We start from the raw sequence: 8527 nt of genomic DNA, 5'->3' as shown, positions 1-8527 counted from the left end.
ATGATAGCAGGTAGATTTACTGCGAAAGAAATGTTTGAGTACCGCGTCCTGTTACTGTCATTGAGCTATAATATTAACTCGAGTGAACTATAGGCGACTGTATATCCCCCCCATCATTAATGGGAATAATTGTCTCTCACAACACTTCCAAGTATGCGGCCCTGGTTATCAAAAAAAAGTTTTTTTTTGCCCAAACTAGAAGTCCGAATTTACAATCTGAACTCCAATCTGTTACAGTTGCTGAACGACAGAACGTTTGGTTATATTGTCACTGTACTAATTAAATCACATTGTTACCTTCCTTGAGTATGCGAAAAAAAAAGTGCGCTTTTGGGAAGATCATATCCCGATAGGACAAATTCTGTCGAAGCTGTTTTTTAACCCGTGTATGGATTTTTTTTCCCTTTTTACATATTGTTTAAGCGATACATGCTGATATGCAGATGTTCTATTTATTTAAAATGTCCCTATTTTTAACGGATGGTGCAACAACACCGGCGGCGGAGGTTGTAGATCCGTAATATGGTGAATGGAGAGTGGCCTAACTTAATTTTCCGTTAAACAAATGTCATGAGTTATTTATGATGATTCTTGAGATGGGAATGGTCACAAACATCCCACACACTGGCACAGTATGGGCCAATGTAGCAATCATGGGCATGGCAGCATGGCATGGGAGCATAATGATGATAGTAGAACCAATAACAGTGGGTTAACCATCCTTATTATTTGGCAGAGAGCTGTTTCTCTAAACACTGGGCTAGCTGGCATTGAGAGTTATGAGAAAACTGCTCTGACATAGAATAGAATGAAACTGAATAGTTTGAGGTTGAATATGATAGAATAGGTTGGTATATGAACGTTCTTTGTGTCAGTGCAATTTAGTGAGGAAAAATGTGTTCTGTACTTTTCTGTTCTGTTATTCCTCTGCCTTTCTCCCAGACTTCAAGGTGCTACCCCTTGCCAATCTCCAGACTCACTCAGTTCGGCGGCGGGATGTCCAGACACAGACCCATGTTGAACGACATCTCAGCTTCACTGCCTTATAGAGGTAGGAACTCCAAGGCTGTGCCTAGCCTATGGGCCTGGTCTAAAATAGTGCAATATATATGGAATAGGGTGCCATTTGGGATGTACATCAAATGTCAATGCCTCAGTTGCACTTGTCGCTTGTCTTAATCATCATGAGCATTGTGATTCCCCGTTTCTCACTTGTGCTAGGCATTTCAGGCTGTACCTGAGGACCAACAGAGCTGTTCACAGAAGACTTCAGGGCCGTGTTCATGGATGAGGATGGACAGGAGGACAGCTACGAGGTCAACAGACAGAACTTTTTCAACGGCCATGTCATTGGTAAGACAGACACCACTGGTTGGGCACAGAAACCATCAGACTTAGGTCACATACATTGTCAAGGGGCCTTTAAGTGCATTCATTTGAGATTGCGGCATATAGCTGAATCTACAGGTAGCCTGAGAAATGGACTCATCAACTTTACACCACTTTTGAGGTCTGAAAACATCTGGCGAACATCTAATTTTGGAGTGAACTATCACTTTAACATCTTTTAGAGCCTCAAGAATTTGCTTTGGCTTTGTCCCATGTTTATATTTTGTGCTCTTTCTCAGCAACATTGTTTACTCAGTGTTGTCCATTTGAAGGAGAGGAGAACTCCAGAGTACAGGCGCACATCGATGACAACAACTTCTCGGCACACATCCTCACTGACAAAGCAGAGTACAACATAGAGGTATCATATTGTACTATTTCAACGACAGATTATGATACGAAACCAATATGACAATCATCTGAAATGCCTGTTGTGGACATACTGCATAGAAACAACTGGAGTTTATAGGTTACCTTCCAAATTGCCCACGAGGCTCTGGTCAAAAGTAGTACACTTTCCCCTATATAATGCACTACTTTTAGCCCTATGGGCCCTGGTTAAAAGTAGTACACTTTCCCCTATATAATGCACTACTTTTAGCCCTATGGGCCCTGGTTAAAAGTAGTGCATAGTGAACCATTTGAGACACACACACTCGTTATCCTTATCAAACCTAACAAATCAAATTAAATCAAATCTCTTTCCCTCCTCAGCCCCTATGGAGGTTCACGGCGGCGCCCCCCGATGGCCATCAGTTGGTATACCGCTCTGAGGACATCAGCCGACTGGCCTCGCCCAAAGTCTGTGGCTACGTGAAAACTGACTATAATGGCCTGAGGTCAGCTAGACTGCAGGAAGAGGGTGAGTAAGGGAGGAGGAAACTGACCTCAAACCAACCTCCCCTGTGCTTTCCCAAATGAATCCTGTCCCTCATAACTCTTCATTCCAAACCACATGTAGACTACATTTGACTCTCGAGTGGCGCAGCAGTCTAAGGCACTGCATCTCAGTGCTAGAGGCATCATTACAGACCCTGGTTTGATTCCAGGCTGTATCATTTTATTTTTATTTAACTAGGCAAGTTATTTACAATGACAGCCTAGGAACAGTGGGTTAACTGCCTTGTTCAGGGGCAGAACTACAGATTTTTACTTTGTCAACTCAGGGATTCGATCTAGCAACCTTTCGGTTACTGACCAAACACTCTAACCACTAGGCTACCTGCCGCTCCAATCACAACCAGACGTGATTGTGAGTCTCATAGGGCCACGCACAATTGTCCTAGCGTTGTTAGGGTTTGTCCAGGGTAGGCTGTCATTGTAAATGGCACCCTATTCCCTATGTAGTGCACTACTTTGACCAGGGCCCACATGGCTCTGATCAAAATAACTGCACTATAGGGAATAGGGTGCCATTTGTGATGCAGACGATGCCGTGTGGAGTAGTCTTTGACTTGATGGTTGCTTGTGAAAAACACAGTTTACATTCTCCCTGATGTGATTGGTCAGGCAGATTGAGCTGATTGACCGTGTGGATGATATCTATAGGATGACGTGGTGGGACTATAAAGAATACAGTGTTTAGATCCAACGGGAGCTAGCTGCAACAGGCTGACAAACCAGGATATGTTCAGATCCAATAGGAAGCTAGCTGCAACAGGCCGATGAACCAGGATATGTTCAGATCCAACAGGGAAGCTAGCTGCAACAGGCTGACGATCCAGGATATGTTCAGATCCAACAGGGAAGCTAGCTGCAACAGGCTGATGAACCAGGATATGTTCAGATCCAACAGGGAAGCTAGCTGCAACAGGCTGATGAACCAGGATATGTTCAGATCCAACAGGGAAGCTAGCTGCAACAGGCTGATGAACCAGGATATGTTCAGATCCAACAGGGAAGCTAGCTGCAACAGGCCGATGAACCAGGATATGTTCAGATCCAACAGGGAAGCTAGCTGCAACAGGCTGACGATCCAGGATATGTTCAGATCCAACAGGGAAGCTAGCTGCAACAGGCTGATGAACCAGGAGATGTTCCACTATAACCTCTCAGATGATCATTGTCTTTTCCCCCTTTTTTCTTAAGGAAAATGGAATCTTGTTCTCCTTCCGTATTTTCACTTAATTTGACCGTTTGTAATGTAGATTAATCAAATCAAAGTTTATTGGTCGTGTACACAGATTTGCAGATGTTATCGCAGGTGCAGCAAAATGCTTATGTTTCTAGCTGCAACAATGCAGTAATATCTAGCAATACAAAACAATACACACATAATCTCCCCCCTATTTTGTTTTATATCAGAACAAGCAATGTCCGGAATATACACTACATGACCAAAAGTATGTGGACACCTACTCGTCGAACATCTCATTCCAAAATATGGAGTTGGTCCCCCTTTGCTGCTATAACAACCTTCACTCTTCTGGGAAGGCTACATCCACTAACATCCACTAGATGTTGGAACATTGCTGCAGGGACTTCCATTCAGTCACAAGAGCATTAGTGAGGCCAGGCTCACAGTCACGGCTAAAATTCATCCCAAAGGTGTTCGATGGGTCAGGGCTCTGTGCAGGCCAGTCAAGTTCTTCCACACCGATCTCAACAAAACTTTTCTGTATGGAAGGGGGAATTGTCATGCTGAAACAGGAAATGGCCTTCCCAAAACTGTTGCCACAAAGTTGGAAGCACAGAATCGTCTGTATTTGGTGGAGAATGCTGTAGCGTTAAGATTTCTTTTCACTGGAACTAAGGGGCTTAGCCCGAACCATGAAAAACATCCCCAGACCATTAGTCCTCCTCCACCAAACTTAACAGTTGGCACTATGCATTCAGGCAGGTAGCGTTTCCTGGCATCCTCCAAACCCAGATTAGTCTGTCAGACTGTCAGATGGTGAATCCGTGATTCATCACTCCAGAGAACGCGTTTCCACTGCTCCAGAGTCCAATGGCTGCGAGCTTTAACCACTCCAGCCAACACTTGGCATTGCACATAGTGATCTTAGGCTTGTGTGCGATTGCTCAGCCATGGAAACCCATTTCATGAAGCTCCCAACAGTTATTGTGCTGACGTTGTTTCCAGAGGCAGTTTGGAACTCGGTAGTGAGTGTTGCAACCAAAGACAGACGTTTTCTACGCTCTTAAGCACTCGGCGGTCCCGTTCTGTGAGCTTGTGTGCCCTACTGATTCGCGGCTGTGACGTTGTTGCTCCTAGATGTTTCCACTTCACAATAACAGCACTTACAGTTGACAGGGGCAGCTCTAGCAGGAAGAAATTTGACTAAGTGACTTTTTGTAAAGGTGGCATCCCAAGGCGGTGCCACGTTGAAAGTCACTGAGCTCTTCAGTAAGCACATTCTACTGCCAATGTTTGTCTATGGAGATTGCAGCAATGGGTTTGGCTGAAATAGCCAAAACCACTAATTTGAAGGGGAGTCCATATATTTTTGTATATACAGTGCATTCGGGCTCCTGAGTGGCGCAGCGGTCTAGGCACTGCATCTCAGTGTTAGAGGCTTCACTGATACAGAATTTGTTCTTAACTGACTTGCCTAGTTAAATAAAAGTTAAATAAAAAAAATATTCAGAAAGTATTCAGACCCCTTGACTTTTTCCACATTTTGTTACCTTACAGCCTTATTCTGTTTTTTTCCCCTGCATCAATCTTTCTCCCGCATCAATCTGTTGTTTTTGTCGCACTGCTATGCTTTATCCTGGCCAGGTCGCAGTTCTCAACTGGCCTACCTGGTTAAATAAAGGTGAAAGAAAAAAAAATACACACAATACCCCATAATGACAAAGCAAAAACAGTTGTTTAATTTATTTTTACTAATTTATCAAAAATAAAAACGTAAATAATCAAATCAAATTGTATTTGTCACAGAATGCAACAGGTAAAATGACCTTACAGTAAAATGCTTAAATATCACATTTACATAAGTATTCAGACCCTTTACTCAGTACTTTGTTGAAGCACCTTTGGCAGTGATAACAGCCTCGAGTCTTCTTGGGTATGACGCTACAAATTTGGCACACCTGTATTTGGGGAGTTTCTCCCATTCTTCTGTGCAGATCCTCTCAGGCTCTGTCAGGTTGGATAGGGACTGTTGCTGCACAGCTATTTTCAGGTCTCTCCAGAGATGTTCAATTGGGTTCAAGTCCAGGCTCTGGCTTGGCCACTCATGGACATTCAGAGACTTGTTCCGAAGCCACTCCTGCGTTGTCTTGGTTGTGTGCTTAGGGTCGTTGTCCAGTTGGAAGGTGAACCTTCACCCCAGTCAGAGAACCTGTTCCAAAGCGCTCAGGACTTCATCAAGGATCTCTCTGTACTTTGCTCCATTCATCTTTGCCTCGATTCTGACTAGTCTCCCAGTCCCTGCTGCTGAAAAACATCCTGACAGCATGATGCTGCCATCACAATGCTTCACCGTAGGGATGGTGCCAGGTTTGCTCCAGACGTGACACTTGGCATTCAGGCCAAATAGTTACATTTTGGTTTCATCAGACCAGAGAATCTTGTTTCTCATGGTCTGAGAGTCTTTAGGTGCCTTCTGGCAATGTGCCTTTTACCCAGGACTGTCCTCTGTCTGGCCACTCTACCATAAAGGCCTGGTTGGTGGAGTGCTGCAGAGATGGTTGTCCTTCTGGAAGGTTCTTCCATCTCCACAGAGGAACTCTGGAGCTCTGTCAGAGGGACCATCGGGTTCTTGGTCACCTTCCTGACCAAGGCCCTTGTCCCCCGGTTGCTCAGTTTGTCCGGGTGGCCAGCTCTAGGAAGAGTCTTGGTGCTTCCAAACTTCTTCCATTTAAGAATGATGGAGGCCACTGTGTTCTTGAGGACCTTTAATGCTGCAGACATTTTTTGGCACCTTCCTTAGATCTGTGCTTCGACACAATCCTGTCTCAGAACGCTACGGACAATTCCTTCGGTCTCATGGCTTGGTTTTTGCTCTGACATGCACTGTCAACTGTGGGACCTTATATAGACAGGTGTGTGCCTTTTCAAATAATGTCCAATCAATTTAATTTACCACAAGTGGACTCCAATCAAGTTGTAGCAACATCTCAAGGATGATCAATGGAAACAGGCTGCACCTGAGCTCAATTTCTTGTCTCATAGCAAAGGGTCTGAATACTTATGTAAATAAGGTATTTCAGTTTTTTTATTTTGAATACTTTTGCAAACAATTCTGAAAACCTGTTTTTGCTTTGTCATTATGGGGTATTGTGTGTAGATTGCTGAGGATTTTTATATAATGAATACATTTTATAATAAGGCTGTAACTTAACAAAATGTTGAAAAAGTCAAGGGGTCTGAATACTTTCCGAAGGCACTGTAGTTATTTTGGTTAGCTCACCCTTGACTTTGACCCTGTGTGTTTTTCCAAAATGCAGAGTTTATGAGCAGTCTCAGTCTTGCACTTCCAGCCCTCTGGCCCCCAGCAGACCTGTACTCCCCGGATCCAAGCCGCAGCTCCAGCCCCAACCCCTGAGGCCTCAGTCCCAACCTCCACCCCCATCCCCAGCCAGAGCCCCCTGCCCCCCTTGGAGAGCCCACGCATGGCCACTATCCGGAGGACCCCAGCTTTGATGAGGAGGCCCTGGATGGGGACTTTCCCATGGGAGTTCAGCTCCACAATCCTTTGAGGACCTGACGGAGCACGGGCCCTTGGTCCGACACAGCGACAAGGCCCTATCCTTCAGACTACAGAGACAGGCCTGCATCAACAGCAAGGAGACAGAGTGCTGAGAGAGATGGAGACAGAGAGAGAGGGGGGAAGAAGGGACGGGAGAGAGTGAGTGAGAGGAAAGGAGGGAGAGAGAGAGGATGGGAGAGTGGAAGGGGGAGAGGGCGGAGGAGAGAGGGCGGAGGAGAGGAAGGGAGAGAGGGCGGAGGAGAGGAAAGGAGAGAGGGTGTAGGAGAGGAAAGGAGAGAGGGTTAGAGGAAAGGGGAGTGAGGGAGGGACGGAAGAGAGTGAGAGGAAAGGAGGAAGGGGAAGTGGAAAGGAGAGAGGGAGGGGAGAGAGTGAGGGAGAGAGAGGAAAGGGGAGTTGAGGAGGGAGGGAGATAGATAGAGGGCTCCTAACACAAAGGAGAAAAAGGGAGTGAGAGAGACTGGAGGAGGAGGAGAGGACAGAGTGGGAGATGATGCTCACTCAGTCAGCACTGAAGGGCAGACCGCAAAGTAGAACAAGCAGGACTTGTAGGACAGAATATGTGGGCTGACAGTTATATAACGTATTATATGGAGTTGGAGAGCAGCTTCAGTTGAAAATGGGAATTCAGTTGAAAGTACCCACAGGGCTAAAATTAAACCTATTGAGCATTGAAAAGCCATTTTCTTCTGAACAAAAATTATAAATCAACATGGTTTAATCTATGAAAGATTGACAAACAGTTCTAGAATGTTCTGTATAAATTGTACCATATTATGTTGTGATGTGAATATTTGCTAAGAACACTACAGAGCACTCCCTATACTTCAACTACTGTAGCAGTGGTAACACTGCTCTGGTTCCATACCCTCATGGCTTCGACCCGTCCGGTATATTGAAGACGACAATAGGATCTAATGAGAACCTGAGTTGACCTGCCCTGGGTCGTGTTCATTAGGGCAGGGTTTCACAAATTCGGGCCTGGGGCCCCCCTGGGTGCACGTTTTGGTTTATGTCCTAGCACAACACAGCCGATTCAAATCCCCCCCCCCCCCCCCAAAAGGTGCGGACTCCGGCCGCAAAACCTGAAACCAAATGGGGAGGGTAGGGGGGGTGATTAGTGTCGGTGGCGGCTCCGGTGCAGGTTGTAGTCCCCGCCCAGACCCCGGATCCGGCCATCGCACCGGGCTGAACGCCGTGCTTGGACTGGACATCGGTGCAAAGGAGGGCTCCGGCCATGGAGCTGGGTTGGGCTGGACTGGGCACCGGCGCAGAAGAAGGCTCCGGCCATGGAGTAGGACTGGACGCCTTACCTGGAAGCTTCAGACCGTGGACCGTCGCCGGAAGCCTAGTACGTGGAGCCGGTACAGGTGGCACCGGACTGGTGACACGCACTTCAGGGAGAGTGCGGGGAGCGGGCACAGGACGTACCGGACTGGGAAGGCGCACTGGAGGCCAGATGCGTGAAACCGGTGCAGATGGCA

General features: G+C 46.3%; 1 pseudogene; it reads left to right on the top strand.

The window, feature by feature from the left end:
- Positions 1–437: 437 nt before the first annotated feature.
- On the top strand, positions 438–7138 carry LOC139415398 (uncharacterized; annotated as a pseudogene).
- Positions 7139–8527: the final 1389 nt, after the last annotated feature.

Source organism: Oncorhynchus clarkii, chromosome 8, assembly GCF_045791955.1.
Source record: "Oncorhynchus clarkii lewisi isolate Uvic-CL-2024 chromosome 8, UVic_Ocla_1.0, whole genome shotgun sequence".
Classification (NCBI taxonomy): Eukaryota; Metazoa; Chordata; class Actinopteri; order Salmoniformes; family Salmonidae; genus Oncorhynchus; species Oncorhynchus clarkii.
Note: the sequence above shows the minus strand (reverse complement) of the source record. Positions and strands in the feature narration are given on the sequence as shown.